At 38.8% G+C, this 18,023-nt stretch overlaps 1 long non-coding RNA gene across 1 annotated transcript in view; it reads right to left on the reverse strand.

The window, feature by feature from the left end:
• The window catches only part of LOC118885237, a 170,747-nt gene extending 154,142 nt beyond the window's left edge, over window positions 1-16,605 (reverse strand). The window contains exon 1 of the long non-coding RNA XR_005017466.1: window positions 16,442-16,605. This is a non-coding gene — a long non-coding RNA (uncharacterized LOC118885237). The remainder of the gene's footprint in view (window positions 1-16,441) is intronic.
• Between the last annotated feature and the right edge of the window lie 1,418 nt (window positions 16,606-18,023).

Genomic DNA, 18,023 nt, shown 5'->3' on the forward strand with positions numbered 1-18,023 from the left:
CTTTTATAAACACTTGGTATAATGAAAAATGCTTGTGGACCATTCCTTGTTTTCCTTCACAAACATGTTATAATTTCTTATTTGGTTCTCATCTTGGTGCTAATACAATAGATTACCTAATATAAATGGGAAGTAAATTCTTTTTAACGTTTTTTTTTCTTAGCTTGGAAAGCAAGATTTTGTATTTATAAGTCACGTACAATAATGCCATAAATTTGCTTCTGTCCTAAGATCAAATTCACCCTAAGAAAGTAGCTATAGTTAACATGTAATTTATATTTATGATCTATTTCAGGTAAACCTGATATTCCTAGGCATTTGACATTTTTAGCTGTGACACTTCAGTAACCTTCTGTCAGCAGCAACGTAACAGAATGAAAAGATTAAAAAAGAATGAAATTGGCATTAGTTTGTCTAATATGCTGATGAGAGTGATGTAACTGATGGATGATGAGGGCAAGTAACTGAGCAGTGATTCAGATACCCAAATCTCCTTCATGTGAGGATTAAAAAAAAGAATGGCAAATATTCCATTATGCGGACTAATAGCTATAGTATACAGCCATCTCCCCCTAGTTAACAATTTTTGTTTAGGCATCCACCCTTTAAAAAGTGACAGAATCAAAAACTTGGGATAAATCTTGATTTGTCTAAGCCTGTTCCTAGGTAATTCATAATTCCTTTTTCCTTGCCAGTGATCACATAGGAGGTGAGGATATAGCCCAGCCAATGAGTCATGGAGGCAAGTGTGCTGGAAAGTTTTGGAGAAAGATTTTGTTGTTTTTAAAAAGAAACACAGATGAAGAGATGGTGTTTTTTCTTTTGCCGAACTCTGTTTTGACTTGATTAGAATGAAGCTGCAGTGGTCATCTTCTGACCATGAGGAAACCTAGTCTGTAGACAAGGGCTAACACTTTGAGGATACCAGAGTGAAACAATGGAGAAGATTTGGATCCTGATGATGCCACTGAGAAGCTGAAATAACCAACCTGGGAGCTATCTTATCTTGAAACTTCTTACTTCAGAATACATTTTAGAAAATTTTGAGTAATTTTGAGGTTTAAAATTTTTTTTATTGCAGTTGAAATTACTCTGAAATGTGTACTTACTAGGTATCTAGTATTATGCTAAGTGCTATACCTGGATTATCTCATTTAATACAATAAACCTATGAGCTAGCTATTGTAATGCCCATTTAACAGAAAAGGAAATTTTGTCTCATATACTTAAATCACATTACCCACAGTCACATAGCTAATAAATGGCATAGTTGAGAATTCAAAACATTTTTACTTCAAAGTTAGACTCTTAGATACAGTATCTCTTGAGCTACTGACTCAACGTTCTTTTATCAATATAATTCCGCAAAAAATTACTGACAACATATTTTGGGGTATGTACTGTGCTAATCTCCTGAAATTTGTATTCAGATAAAAAGTTTTTTCGAGGAAGCATTATCTAAGATTGTACATGAGAACAAATATTAAGCCAACTCTACCAACAGGCCTGGTAATGGTGTTTTCTATTTGGTAAGTAACAGCCTCACTAAATAAGTAATATGCTTTATTTATTTCTGTAGCTTTAGTTTTAGAGTGGCTTGGAAAGCAGGGCAGACTGCAAAGATCTGTGTTGTGGTTTGGAGAGGTATGAATCACTTCTGTCAGGTCTGCATCTGTTGGGATATATAGGAAGGTCACCTTTGACTAATGGGAATTCTCAAGAGTGTAGCAGCAATCACATGTTCCAAGTGACTTAATTCTAATTGCAATCATGATATCCTTAAGGGCCTACTTAGAAATCACTAATTACTAAAAGTAAACAAATGTTTACTGAGTATTTTACTAAAGAACACAGAACTGTGCTAGATGTAGGAGACAGAAGAGAAACATGAGCTATGAAATACTAGCTATCGTCAAGCAGTATACACATTCTTGTTTGGGAGATGAGATTAACCCCCACAAAATAGAGAAAGATGCAAGGAAGTATCTATCATCAAACTTTTATTTATATGATAGTGAAAATTAGTTCAGAAAAGAGAAGGGATCTATAATCAGTTGCCAAATGTATATCTGTATACCACCTTGCAAATTTCAAAAAGACTTCATGTTTTCTCATGTGATATTCACAAAATTGCATAAAGGTAGAAAAGTCAAATAATATTTAATTAATAATGACAACTACCATTAATGCTAATCTCCAATGGATCAGACATTGTGTAAGGCACTTTTCATTCTCTTTTTCTCATTTTATCCTCATAAGAATCTCATTTGGTAGGGACTACTGTCCCCATCTCCAGATGCTGAAACTGAATTAAATGAACTGACTGAAAATATACAACTAGTAATTCACGCAGTTTGTACTTAACACTAACAATGCAAGTTGATGAGTTCTACTACTGAATTTTGCCAATACTGTGAAATCATGAATCTCCAAAACCTATACATACCTTGTCTATAAAGAAAAAATTTCCTTATTTTGTCTGAAATAGCCTGAAACAAAACTTCAGTAAGTCTAACCTTACTTTAAACATCACTTAGATCACTGTGAAGAAATTTTTAAAATGTAGGTCAGTCTGGAAGAGCCAGTGCTATATCCTCATCACACCAAATCTACAACAGCCTCCAAGGCAGTTAGGTTGGGACTAAATAAATGGGGATTTTTCCAGCCTCTCTTACAGTTAGTTGTTGATGAGAAGGTGATGCCAGACAAATATAGGGGTTTGTTACTGTAGCACAGCCTATCTTATCCTATTAAAGAGGCAATATTAATTATGTTTTTAGAGTTATTATTTCAATAGATAATGTTAAATAGGTCATTTGAATCACGCTGTTTGTATAACAGAAGTCAGGTACTCTGTTCTTACTGGGCTTCCAGATTTACTATTACTTAGATACTCTATATTCTGGACTCTCAGCCTCACAACCCCAGCTCAGTTAAGCCTAATCGACCCGTAATAACTAGGCCAGTGCACCAAATTCTTCTGAGAATGATTTGTATTTGAAAAGTATCTCATTAATTCATAAAATGAATACCAGAATAGTCCTGATGCATGCTCACTATATTTTATCCTCAAAAAAAAAATCTATTTAGAAAACCTAAATAAGATTAAAATAGTAACAAAGACTCAGAACAAAGAAAACTAAAGGCTTTTCTCATTAACTTCTAAGTTAGAGCAGTGATTCTCAAAACCAATACTTACATTGAATTCTTATATATATTATACATTAATTTTAATTGTGTTAAAATACACATAAACATAAATTTTACCACTATAACCATTTTTAAGTGTATGATTCAGTGGCATTAAGTACATTTACAATGTTGTGTGATCACCACCACTATTTTCAGAATGTTTTCATCATCACTCCAAACAGAAATTTTGTATCCATTAAGCATTAACTTCTCATTTGCTCCCTCTACTCCACCTCTGGTAACCTCAAACCTACTTCCTGTCTTTGTGAATCATACAACTTTTAGAATCATAAAATATAGGCCTTTCATATATGGCTTATTTCACTTAGCATAATATTTTCCAAGTCCATCCATCCTGCAGCATTTTTCAAAACTGCATTCCTTTGTATGGTATAATAATATTCCATTGTATGGATATACCACATTTGTTTAACCATTCATTTGTTGATGGACACTTGTGTTGTTTCCACCTTTTGATAACTGTGAATAACACTTTTATGAACATTGGTGTACATGAATCTGTTTACGTTCCTGTTTGGTTACATACTTTGAAGTGGAATTGCTATGTTTAACTTTTTGAAGAACTGCCAAATTGTTTTCCACAACCACTGTACTATTTTACAGTTCCACCAGCAACGTAAGAGTGTTCCAATTTCTCTATATACTTGCCAACACTTTCTTTCTCCCTCTCTCTTGCACTTTCTTTCCTTTTCTTTTCAATAACAGCTATCCTACTGAGTGTGAAGCGGTATCTTATTGTATTTTTTTTCATGGTATATCACTCTATTTTAGATATTATATATGTATTGATAGTTTCAAAGTTTTTAGAATACAGTTATTTCACATCTTATATTTATTCCCACTTATTTGATGTTTTTAGTGCTATTCCTAATTGTTTTCAAAATTTATTTTTCTTAATGTTTGTATATAGAAATACAATTAATTTTTGAATATTAAACTTGTTTCAGTTGACTTTGCTATTACTTTTAACAGTTTATCTGTAGTGTTTTTTAAAATTTTTCTATGAATAGAATTTTATTATTTGTGAATAGAACAGTTTTTCCTTCAAGCCCTCTCCAGTTTATAGGCCTTTTATTTTTTCTTACCTTATTGCACTGACCAATTCTTGTTCAATAATAAATGAAAGTACTAATAGTGGGCATTCTTACTGTGTTCCCATTATTTAATAAATAGTACTGGGAAAACTGGACAGCTACATGTAAAAAAAATGAATTTAGAACATTCTTTAACACTGGACGCAAAAGTAAACTCTAAATGGATTAAAGACCTTAATGTAAGATACTATAAAACTCTTAGAGGAAAACATAGGCAGAACACACTTTGACATAAATTGCAGCAGTATCTTTTTCAATCCGTCTCCTAGAGTAATGGAAATAAAAACAAAAATAAACAAATGGGACCTAATTAAACTCAAAATCTTCTGCACAGCGAAGGAAACCATAAACAAGACAACCCAAAGAATGAGAGAAAATATTTGCAAACAAAGCAACTGACTAGGGAATAATCTCCAAAATTTACAAACAGCTCATGCAGCTCAATATCAAACAAGCAAACAAACAAACAAACAACCAATCAAAAAATAGGCAGAGGACCTAAATAGACATTTCTCCAGAGAAGACATACTGATGGCCAAGAGGCACATGAAAAGATGCTCAACATCACTAATTATTAGAGAAATGCAAACCAAAACTGTAATAACGTATCACCTCACACAGGTCAGAATGGCCATCTTCAAAAATTCTACAAACAATAAATGCTGGAGAGGGTGTGGAGGAAAGAGAACCCTCCTACACTGTTGGTGGGAATGTAAACTGGTACAGCTACCATGGGGAACAGTATGGAGGTTACTTAAAAAAGTAAAAACAGAGCTACCATATGACCCAGTAATCCCACTCCTGGGCACATAGCCAGAAAAAAGCATGGTTCGAAAGGATACATGCACCCCAATGTTCATAGCAGCAAGACATGGAAGCAACCTAAATGTTTATCGACAGATGAGTGGATAAAGGAGATGTGGTACATATGTAAGGGAATATTACTCAGCCATTAAAAACAATGAAATAATGCCATTTGCAGCAACACGGATAGACGTGGAGATTATCATACTAAGTGAAGTAAGTCAGACAGAGAAAGAGAAATACCATATGATACTGCTTATATGCAGAATCTAAAAAAAAATGATATAAATGAACTTATTTACAAAACAGAAACAGACTCACAGACTTAGAGAAGGAACTTATGGTTACCAGTGGGGAAGGGTGTGGGGAGGGATAGATTGGGAATTTGGGATTGACATGTACACAGTGCTATATTTAAAATACATAACCGGAGACTCGGAGAAGATGGCAGAAGAGTAAGACGCGGAGATCACCTTCCTTCCCACAGATACAGTAGAAATACATCTACACGTGGAACTGCTCCTACAGAACACCCACTGAACGCTGGCAGAAAACGTCAGACCTCCCAAAAGGCAAGAAACTCCCCCCGTACTTGGGTAGGGCAAAAGAAAAAAGAAATAACAGAGACAAAAGAATAGGGACGGCACCTGCACCAGTGGGAGGGAGCTGTGAAGGAGGAGAGATTTCCACCCACTAGGAAGCCCCTTCGCGGGCAGAGACTGCGGGTGGCACAGGGGGGAAGCTTCGGAGCCACGGAGGAGAGCGCAGCCACAGGGGTGTGGAGGGCAAAGCGGAGAGATTCCCGCACTTCCCGCACGGAGGCTCGGCACTGACCAGCACTCACCAGCCCGAGAGGCTTGTCTGCTCAGCCGCCGGGGCGGGCGGGGCTGGGAGCTGAGGCTCGGGCTTCGGTTGGATCGCAGGGAGAGGACTGGGGTTGGCGGCGTGAACACAGCCTGAAGGGGTTAGCGCACCACAGCTGGCTGGGAGGGAGACCGGGAAAAAGTCTGCAGCTGCCGAAGAGGCAAGAGACTTTTTCTTGCCTCTTTGTTTCGCGGTGCGCAAGGAGAGGGGATTCAGAGCGCCGCCTAAACGAACTCCAGAGACTGGCGCGAGCCGCGGCTATCAGCGCGGACCCCAGAGACGGGCGTGAGACTCTGGGGCTGCTGCTGCCGCCTCCAAAAAGCCTGTGTGCGAGCACAGGTCACTCTCCACACCGCGCCTCCCGGGAGCCCGCGCAGCCCGCCACTGCCAGCGTCCCGTGATCCAGGGACAACTTCCCCGGGAGAACGCACTGCGCACCTCAGGCTGGTGCAACGTCACGCCGGCCTCTGACGCCACAGGCTCGCCCCGCCTCCTCCGTACCCCTCCCTCCCCGCGGCCTGGGTGAGCCAGAGCCCCCGAAGCAGCTGCTCCTTTAACCCCGCCCTGTCTGGGCGGGGAACAGACGCCCTCAGGCGACCTACACGCAGAGGCGGGTCCAAATCCAAAGCTGATCCCCAGGAGCTGTGCGAACAGAGACGAGGAGGGGAAATCTCTCCCAGCAGCCTCAGAAGCAGCGGATTAAAATTCCACAAACAACTTGATGTGCCTGCATCTGTTGAATACCTGAATAGACAACGAATCATCCCAAATTCAAGAGGTGGACTTTGGGAGCAGGATATATTAATTTTTCCCCTTTTCCTTTTTTTTTTTGTGAGTGTATATGTATATGCTTCTGGGGGAGATTTTGTCTGTATAGCTTTGCTTTATAATAGCTTTATTTTACTTCACTATATTATAGCCTCTTTCTTTCTTTCTTTCTTTCTATTTTTTCTCCCTTTTACTCTGAGCCGTGTGGACGAAAGGCTCTTGGTGCTTCAGCCAGGCATCAGGGCCGTACCTCGGAGGTGGGAGAGCCAACTTCAGGACACTGGTCCACAAGAGACCTCCCAGCTCCACGTAATACCAAACGGCAAAAATCTCTCAGAGATCTCCATCTCAACATCAAGACCCAGCATCACTCAGTGACCAGCAAGCTACAGTGCTGAACACCCTATGCCAAACAACTAGCAAGACAGGAACACAGCCCCATCCATTAGCAGAGAGGCTGCCTAAAATCATAATAAGGCCACAGACACCCCAAAATACACCACCAGACGTGGACGTGCCCACCAGAAAGACAAGATCCAGCCTCATCCACCAGAGCTCAGGCACTAGTTCCCTCCACCAGGAAGCCTACACAACCCACTGAACCAACCTTAGCCACTGGGGACAGATACCAAAAACAACGGGAACTACGAACCTGCAACCTGTGATAAGGAGACCCCAAACACAATAAGATAAGCAAAATGAGACGACAGAAAAACACACAGCAGATGAAGGAGCAGGGTCAAAACACACTAGACTTAACAAATGAAGAGGAAATAGGTAGTCTACCTGAAAAAGAATTCAGAATAATGATAGTAAGGATGATCCAAAATCTTGGAAATAGAATAGACAAAATGCAAGAAACATTTAACAAGGATGTAGAAGAACTAAAGAGGAACCAAGCAACGATGAAAAACACAATAAATGAAATTAAAAATACTCTAGATGGGATCAATAGCAGAATAACTGAGGCAGAAGAAAGGATAAGTGACCTGGAAGATGAAATGGTGGAAATAACTACTGCAGAGCAGGATAAAGAAAAAAGAATGAAAAGAACTGAGGACAGTCTCAGAGACCTCTGGGACAACATTAAACGCACCAACATTCGAATTATAGGGGTCCCAGAAGAAGAAGAGAAAAAGAAAGGGACTGAGAAAATATTTGAAGAGATTATAGTTGAAAACTTCCCTAATATGGGAAAGGAAATAGTTAATCAAGTCCTGGAAGCACAGAGAGTCCCATGCAGGATAAACCCAAGGAGTAACACGCCAAGACACATATTAATCAAACTATCAAAAATTAAATATAAGGAAAACATATTAAAGGCAGCAAGGGAAAAAAAACAAATAACACACAAGGGAATCCCCATAAGGTTAACATCTGATCTTTCAGCAGAAACTCTGCAAGCCAGAAGGGAGTGGCAGGATATACTTAAAGTGATGAAGGAGAAAAACCTACAACCAAGATTACTCTACCCAGCAAGGATCTCATTCAGATGTGATGGAGAAATTAAAACCTTTACAGACAAGCAAAAGCTGAGAGAGTTCAGCACCACCAAACCAGCTTTACAACAAATGCTAAAGGAACTTCTCTAGGCAAGAAACACAAGAGAAGGAAAACACCTACAATAACAAACCCAAAACATTTAAGAAAATGGGAATAGGAACATACATATCGATAATTACCTTGAATGTAAATGGATTAAATGCTCCCACCAAAAGACACAGGCTGGCTGAATGGATACAAAAACAAGACCCATATATATGCTGTCTACAAGAGACCCACTTCAGACCTAGAGACACATACAGACTGAAAGTGAGGGGATGGAAAAAGATATTCCATGCAAATGGAAATCAAAAGAAAGCTGGAGTAGCAATTCTCATATCAGACAAAATAGACTTTAAAATAAAGACTATTACAAGAGACAAAGAAGGACACTATATAATGATCAAGGGATCGATCCAAGAGGAAGGTATAACAATTGTAAATATTTATGCACCCAACATAGGAGCACCTCAATACATAAGGCAAATACTAACAGCCATAAAAGGGGAAATCGACAGCAACACAATCATAGTAGGGGACTTTAACACTGCACTTTCACCAATGAACAGATCATCCAAAATGAAAATAAATAAGGAAACACAAGCTTTAAATGATACATTAAACAAGATGGACTTAATTGATACTTATAGGACATTCCACACAAAAACAACAGAATACACATTTTTCTCAAGTGCTCATGGAACATTCTCCAGGATAGATCATATCTTGGGTCACAAATCAAGCCTTGGTAAATTTAAGAAAATTGAAATAGTATCAAGTATCTTTTCCGACCACAATGCTATGAGACTAGATAGCAATTACAGGAAAAGATCTGTAAAAAATACAAACACATGGAGGCTACACAATACACTACTTAATAACGAAGTGATCACTGAAGAAATCAAAGGGGAAATCAAAAAATACCTAGAAACAAATGACAATGGAGATACGACGACCCAAAACTTATGGGACGCAGCAAAAGCAGTGCTAAGAGGGAAGTTTATAACAATACAAGCCTACCTCAAGAAACAGGAAACATCTCGAATAAACAACCTAACCTTGCACCTAAAGCAATTAGAGAAAGAAGAACAAAAAAACCCCAAAGCTAGCAGAAGGAAAGAAATTATAAAGATCAGGTCAGAAATAAATGAAAAAGAAATGAAGGAAACAATAGCAAAAATCAATGAAACTAAAAGCTGGTTCTTTGAGAAGATAAACAAAATTGATAAACCATTAGCCAGACTCATCAAGAGAAAAAGGGAGAAGACTCAAATCAATAGAATTAGAAATGAAAAAGGAGAAGTAACCACTGACACTGCAGAAATACAAAAGATAATGAGAGATTACTACAAGCAACTCTATGCCAATAAAATGGACAACCTGGAAGAAATGGACAGATTCTTAGAAATGCACAACCTGCCGAGACTGAACCAGGAAGAAATAGAAAATATGAACAGACCAATCACAAGCACTGAAATTGAAACTGTGATTAAAAACCTTCCAACAAACAAAAGCCCAGGACCAGATGGCTTCACAGGTGAATTCTATCAAACATTTAGAGAAGAGCTAACACCTATCCTTCTCAAACTCTTCCAAAATATTGCAGAGGGAGGAACACTCCCAAACTCATTCTACGAGGCCACCATCACCCTGATACCAAACCAGACAAAGATGTCACAAAGAAAGAAAACTACAGGCCAATATCACTGATGAACATAGATGCAAAAATCCTCAACAAAATACTAGCAAACAGAATCCAACAGCACATTAAAAGGATCCTACACCATGATCAAGTGGGGTTTATCCCAGGAATGCAAGGATTCTTCAATATACGCAAATCAATCAATGTGATACACCATATTAACAAATTGAAGGAGAAAAACCATATGATCATCTCAATAGATGCAGAGAAAGCTTTCGACAAAATTCAACACCCATTTATGATAAAAGCCCTGCAGAAAGTAGGCATAGAGGGAACTTTCCTCAACATAATAAAGGCCATATATGACAAACCCACAGCCAACATTGTCCTCAATGGTGAAAAACTGAAACCATTTCCACTAAGATCAGGAACAAGACAAGGTTGCCCACTCTCACCACTATTATTCAACATAGTTTTGGAAGTGTTAGCCACAGCAATCAGAGAAGACAAAGAATTTATTTCTTTGGAATAAAGAAATAAGGAATCCAAATCGGAAAAGAAGAAGTAAAGCTGTCACTATTTGCAGATGACATGATACTATACATAGAGAATCCTAAAGATGCTACCAGAAAACTCCTAGAGCTAATCAATGAATTTGGTAAAGTAGCAGGATACAAAATTAATGCCCAGAAATCTCTTGCATTTCTATACACTAATGACGAAAAATCTGAAAGTGAAATTAAGAAAACACTCCCGTTTACCATTGCAACAAAAAGAATAAAATATCTAGGAATAAACCTACCTAAGGAGACAAAAGACCTGTATGCAGAAAATTATAAGACACTGATGAAAGAAATTAAAGATGATACAAATAGATGGAGAGATATACCATGTTCCTGGATTGGAAGAATCAACATTGTGAAAATGACTCTACTACCCAAAGCAATCTACAGATTCAATGCAATCCCTATCAAACTACCACTGGCATTTTTCACAGAACTAGAACAAAAAATTTCACAATTTGTATGGAAACACAAAAGACCCCGAATAGCCAAAGCAATCTTGAGAACGAAAAATGGAGCTGGGGGAATCAGGCTCCCTGCCTTCAGACTATATTACAAAGCTTCAGTAATCAAGACAGTTTGGTACTGGCACAAAAACAGAAATATAGATCAATGGAACAGGATAGAAAGCCCAGAGATAAACCCACACACATATGGTCACCTTATCTTTGATAAAGGAGGCAAGCATATACAGTGGAGAAAAGACAGCCTCTTCAGTAAGTGGTGCTGGGAAAATTGGACAGGTACATGTAAAAGTATGAAATTAGAACACTCCCTGACACCATGCACAAAAATAAACTCAAAATGGATTAAAGACCTAAGTGTAAGGGCAGACACTATCAAACTCTTAGAGGAAAACATAGGCAGAACACTCTATGACATACATCATAGCAAGATTCTTTTTGACCCAGCTCCCAGAGAAATGGAAATAAGAACACAGATAAACAAATGGGACCTAATGAAACTTAAAAGCTTTTGCACAGCAAAGGAAACCATAAACAAGACCAATAGACAACCATCAGAATGGGAGAAAATATTTGCAAATGAAGCAACTGACAAAGGATTAATCTCCAAGATTTACAAGCAGCTCATGCAGCTCAATAACAAAAAAACGAACAACCCAATCCAAAAATGGGCAGAAGACCTAAATAGACATTTCTCCAAAGAAGATATACAGATGGCCTACAGACACATGAAAGAATGCTCAACATCATTAATCATTAGAGAAATGCAAATCAAAACTACAATGAGATATCATCTCACACCGGTCAGAATGGCCATCATCAAAAAATCTAGAAACAATAAATGCTGGAGAGGGTGTGGAGGAAAGGGAACACTCTTGCACTGTTGGTGGGAATGTAAATTGATACAGCCACTATGGAGAACAGTATGGAGGTTCCTTAAAAAACTACAAATAGAACTACCATACGACCCAGCAATCCCACTACTGGGCATATACCCTGAGAAAACCATAGGTCAAAAAGAGTCATGTACCAAAATGTTCATTGCAGCTCTATTTACAATAGCCAGGACGTGGAAGCAACCTAAATGTCCATCGACAGATGAATGGATAAAGAAGATGTGGCACATATATACAATGGAATATTACTCAGCCATAAAAAGAAATGAAATGGAGGTATTTGTAATGAGGTGGATGGAATTAGAGTCTGTCATACAGAGTGAAGTAAGTCAGAAAGAGAAAAACAAATACTGTATGCTAACACATATATACGGAATCTAAGGAGAAAAAAAAAAAAGGCCATGAAGAACCTAGTGGCAAGACGGGAATAAAGACACAGACCTACTAGAGAATGGACTTGAGGATATGGGGAGGGGGTGGGGTGAGATGTGACAGGGTAAGAGAGTGTCATGGACATATATACACTACCAAATGTAAAATAGATAGCTAGTGGGAAGCAGCCGCATAGCACAGGGAGATCAGCTCGGTGCTTTGTGACCACCTAGAGGGGTGGGATGGGGAGGGTGGGAGGGAGGGAGATGCAAGAGGGAAGAGAAATGGGAACATATTGGATATGTATAACTGATTAACTTTGTTATAAAGCAGAAGCTAACACACCATTGTAAGGCAATTATACTTCAATAAAGATGTTTAAAAAAATAAAATAAAATAAAATAAAATACATAACCAACAAGGACCTACTGTATAGCACAGTACTGGTTCAATACTCTGTAATAACATAAATGGGAAAAGAATTTGAAAACTAATAGATACATGTATATGTATAACTGAACCACTTGGTTATACACCTGAAACATTGTTAATCAACTATACTCCAATATAAAATAAATTTTAAAAATTCAGATTCATGTGCTTCACCTTGGACCAGCCAAACAGGATTTCATACATAGAGTCCAACAACCTGCTTATTAAATAAACACCTCATGTTAATCTTAGCCATACTGTTTTGGGAACTATTGCAACTATCAAGTTTCATCTAATTCTGTATATTCTATCTTTTCAATGTTTCTCATCCATTTCTCTCCTTTCCTATGGCCTCTACCCTAGTTTAAGCCTGCTTCATCTCTTAGCTGGACATCTGTAATAGGATTTCCTTGCCTCTAGGATATTTTCTACTCTAATTCATCCTGCACACAGGGGCCTTTTTAATCTTACTAAATCACAGCTCCACTCATTTAATGTGACAAGAACTTATTGAGAGCATACTATATACCAGGTGCTCTAGGGCAGAAGGTTCTAAGTGGGGTTGATAATCAGAATCATTAAGTGGGAGAAACCTTTTAAAGACAGAGATTCTCTAGCACTCCTCCAGGCCTACTAAATTAGAAACTATAGAGCCAGAGTTGAGAAAAGTTTATTGTTAAAAAGTTCCCCAGGTGACTCTGATACTTTTGAGCAACACTAGACTGGAGCATATAAAGATTAAAACATTCTTCTGCATTTCAGATTGTACTGGGGGAGTTGTGAACATATGCAAATAACATATAACACATTGGTTAATGTGTTCCAAGTGCTACAAGAAAGAGTAATTCTGATTGCATTAAACACTTTTAGTAACACGCCAACCTGGAAGAAATCTTTTCCTCCTCTAATTTCCCACAGTACTTTATAATTCTCTTATAGTCTCATTTTTATCTTGCACTATAATTATTTTTGTATATGTCTCCTGTCCTTTCCACTTGTATTTGAGATCAGAACCTTGGCCTTATCAGAGCACATAATCTGACAAAGAATTTTTTTCAGAGTTCTAATTTATTTACAGGATAAAGCTGTATCCCCCAAAATACTAAATGATGCATGGTTATGCATTTAATAAATTATCTCAGAAATTGGATGTCCTTGTAACTCTTGGATATATGTGGCCAAATTTATGGATTTTAATCTCAGCAAGGCACTTAGTAAAGTTCCTTCAATAAAGCAGGTACTCAATAAAAAAGTTATGTGTGAACCAATGGGATCTAGGGAAAATGTCTTTGGATATGCAAAAACATACTTAGTATGTCCAGTATCTACTTAAGAGGTTATAGATTCCAAATGAAATAATATTCTGGTGGTTTTTGCAAACCAGATCCCTATGAGCCAAAACCAATCAGCTTGTCTTTGTTTGTTTGTTTGGATCACCCGGTATTTTGTTGGTGTGCTGGGATGTGTGTGTGTGTTGTGTTTTTTGTTTTTTGACAAATTTTAATTTGAATGTCTTTGGGCAAATATTCTCTGACTTACCACAGGCTCTCTCACTCCCTATTACCTTACACTAATCTGATGTACACAATTATGTTATCTATAGGTCTAAAGATGAGAGTTCTAATGATGACAGACAACTGCTCCCAATCATTTCTTCTTTTTGAGTGTTGGTTATTGTTACGGACTGAATTGTGTCCCCCCTTAAATTCGTATGCTGAAATCCTAATCCCCAGTACTTCAGAATGCAACCATACTTGGAGATAAGGTCTTTAAAGAGGTAACTAAATTAAAATGAGGTCTTTAGGATGGGCCCTAATCCAATATGTCTGATGTCCTTATAAGAAGAAATATGGACACAGATGTGTATGTCCGTGAAGTAAAGACCATGTGAAGACAGAGGCAAAACTACATGCCAAGGAGAGAGGCTTCAGAATGAAATCAACCCTGCTGACACCTTGATATTGGACTTTCTAGCCTCTAGAATTGTGCGAAAATTAATTTCTGCTGTTTATTCCCTCAGTCTGTGGTATTCCGTTACAGCAAACCCAGCAAACTAATACAGCTACCAACTATACTTAATACTAATCTTAACTTAGGCATTTTTACATCAGAATTATGTTCAAGTCATTCTGCCAGGTACAGTGGTGAATACAACTCTAAGTAGCTTAGAATCTAGCAGATGAGGCAAACTATATGTAAGATACATTCATCAACATAAATGATAAAAATATTACCAGCCCTAAAGAAAAAAAGCCAAATAAAGAGTATATTTATAATTCTATAGGTGTTCTGGAGGGAGAGAGTTAACTATGGGTTACAGCTCAAAAAAATTCAGAATGTGACCTGGGTCTTGAGAGATTAGTAAGATTCAACCAAGCAGAGGGGAGAGGCCATTTAGGTGAGAGGAATGGAGAGTACAAAGTCAAATGCTACTATAGAGAACATTGTTTTTCCCAAGTAAATCTAACTTAGATTCAGGTCTCCTTTCTTGGCTTTCTAAACTCTATAACCACTATATATTTCTAATTAATGCCCTAAATCCTTATAAAATTTAGGCATTTTCCCCCTGCAGATAAATAACAGTATAACTGACTTTGTTCAGTATAATACTGACATCCAAAGGATGGTCTGGTTCATCTCTAAAGCCTCTTGGGCTTCTGCTGAGAGTTGGTTTTATTTTCAAATGGTCTATGAGGGCAATAAGCAGCTCACAGAACATTCTCTTTTGAAATCTGGCCATTTTTTGATCTCTTGCTTGTCAAATCTCATCACAGTAGATGGCTCCACAGTGCAGGTGGCCTGTGTTTTCTTAAGTGCCTCTTCTTCTGAAGAATGTGTTACTCTGTTCATTAATGTTTCATACCTAAGTATTCTAATATATTTAATTTCTTATTTAATGAAATTTCTAACCTTCAGGCTGAGTAAGTTACTTGGAATGTTTCATCCAAGCTGCTGGAAAAATGCTCAATAGCAAGGAGTTTTAAAGATGGAATTTTAAGAAAGGGGTTGGCAGGAACCTAAACACATATAGATCTAAGCTTTCATAAATGCTTCCCTGTCTTAAGTGTAGAAGAAGAAATTCTTCTTGATAAGCAGATAAGTTCTGCTGAATTTTTCTTTTAGATTTTGGAGACAAGAATTTAACAACTTTTGTTTTGTTTAAAAGATGTGTTTCAAAGCTGTAAGTTTTTTTTTTAAGTATTATTTGTCTGTAGAAAGCCTTACTTCTCCTCCATCATTTCAACAATGCTTACTTTCTTCCATAAATGAGAGACTTATGTGAGACCATTATCGCCAAAGAGATACACGTTGAACCAAAGGAGCCATGCATAGCACCTGGTTTCAATTATTTTATATTCAAGTGATGATCTAAGAAAGGAGGAGCCTCAGCTGAATTAGTTTGATTCCTGTAATGGTCTGGACTCAAAGCACCTGCCCATCTTACCATCTAACTTCAGACTTATGGGAGATTAAGAACTTAGAGAAGCTTTTAGACTGTTACATAAAATTTTAAAATTAAGCTCTTTAATACCCGGTTTAGATGAAATTTGACGGTCAGAAATAACTAGAATTTTAAATTTAACCATAACTCAAGTTGCACCCAATATTTAAAGACTACAAACTGTGTACGATACAGTAAAAATTCACACGGTAAACCATTACTAAATGTTTAGAAATCCAAATTTTCACCTTTTTCTGTTTTTAGTACCCGCTCCCCGGGTGACAAAGTGGACTCAAGTTTCCGTTACCCCTTACCCAACAAGGGGTGGTGGTACTACACGCTTACCTTGGGGAAACAACTTGCACTTTATAACTGGACAGGAAAATCGTTTGGTGAGAGAGAAGGCTAAAGGAAACGGAGGCCGGTGGCGTGACCGTAGCACAGGCCCGCGGTTACTCTTCAGGAGACGGCCTCAGCCCCAAACTACCTGGACCACCTAACAGGACCGCTTTTCCCGCGGCGTCTCACCTTCCGGCTCTAAGTCACCACAGCCCGCCCACCGGAAGCCGTCGTCATGGCAGCGCTGTTTGGTCCCGCCCCATCCCTTCGCCCCGCCCACCGCCTTGTACGCTTGCGGCCAGTTGGGCTTCGATTGGCCCATCTGTCCTTCACTCTGGGAGACGTTCTGGGCTGCGAGGCTCTGGAGCTCTTACTTGAATTTGTGGCGCGGAGAGTTCGTGAGGTAAGGAAGGCAGCTGGGCGTCTTGCTGGAGCCAACAAACTGGGTGGTGAGCGACCCTGAGGGGAGAAGGACGAAAAGGGCGGCCGAGGTGCAGGGACGCTGAGTCAAACAAGCCGCCTCGAGATGGGGGGCTTCAGCCGGGCTGCTTCCCTCCCTGAGGCAGCCCCTCTGTTCGCTTCCTCGCAGCCTCTAGGTTCTTCTTCTCACGTCGTTTTCCTCGCGTCTCAGAGACAACGCGCCCGCCTCTCTTCTGTGGTCCCTGGAGGGAGGCTCCCCCTGACGCTCCCTTTTCGTCTTCTTTCCTGAACGGTGTCTCTCAGTTCCTTCCCTCCCCAGTAGCAACCCTCCGACCCTGTCGTGCTTACACCTTCCCCAAGCGTACTTGACTCCCCCCGACCTCTTTCGTAATTATATCCGGCTCTCCATCACCAGCACTGTCAGAAACTTTCTACCTGCCCTTGACAGTGTGGAAAAGACTCCTGAGCAACCTGGGGAGCGCCCCACATCTCACAAACTGAGTCCAGAATGTTCCTTATCAAGGAATAGGATGCTGCTGTCCGCTTCTTCCCAACTGGGATGTAGTGAAGGTCCCGTGGAAAGCGGCAAGTGCAAGCGCTGTATAAAGCGCTACAGAAATGTAAGATCTTGTCCCAGTTGCTGACTCTGAATGATTGGATTCCTGTCGAAAACAGGATTATTTTGTTCTTGGTCCGACCCTGTTAACACATACGTTTCGTTTTGGCGTTATGAATACTCTCCAAACCTTAAAACAGAACAAAGCCAATAAGTCTGTTGGGGTACAGTGAAACTGAGGCTTGATCGGTAACATAAAAAACAAACAAGCAAAAAAACACTGATTGAAAAGTGTTCTCTTCATTAACCTTCTGTGTCTATTATGATCTGACTCCCCCCACTACACCCCCATCGATTGAATTTCAAATTGAAATTCAGACCCACTTAAAGAGTTTTATAGTATAAATGGACATCTTTTCCTATATCCCTTGTCTATGACTATGCAAATCTTCTATTTTCTTTCTAATCTGATCATTCAACTTGATTTTCTGTATGTCCAGCCTCTGGAACAGAGGTTCTTAACTTTTTTTGGGGGGGGGGGGTCATAGTCCCCTTTAAGAAGCAAGGAAAACCTTGAATCTTTTGTATAGAATATGACACATACACACAAAA

Source organism: Balaenoptera musculus, chromosome 19, assembly GCF_009873245.2.
Source record: "Balaenoptera musculus isolate JJ_BM4_2016_0621 chromosome 19, mBalMus1.pri.v3, whole genome shotgun sequence".
Lineage (NCBI taxonomy): Eukaryota > Metazoa > Chordata > Mammalia > Artiodactyla > Balaenopteridae > Balaenoptera > Balaenoptera musculus.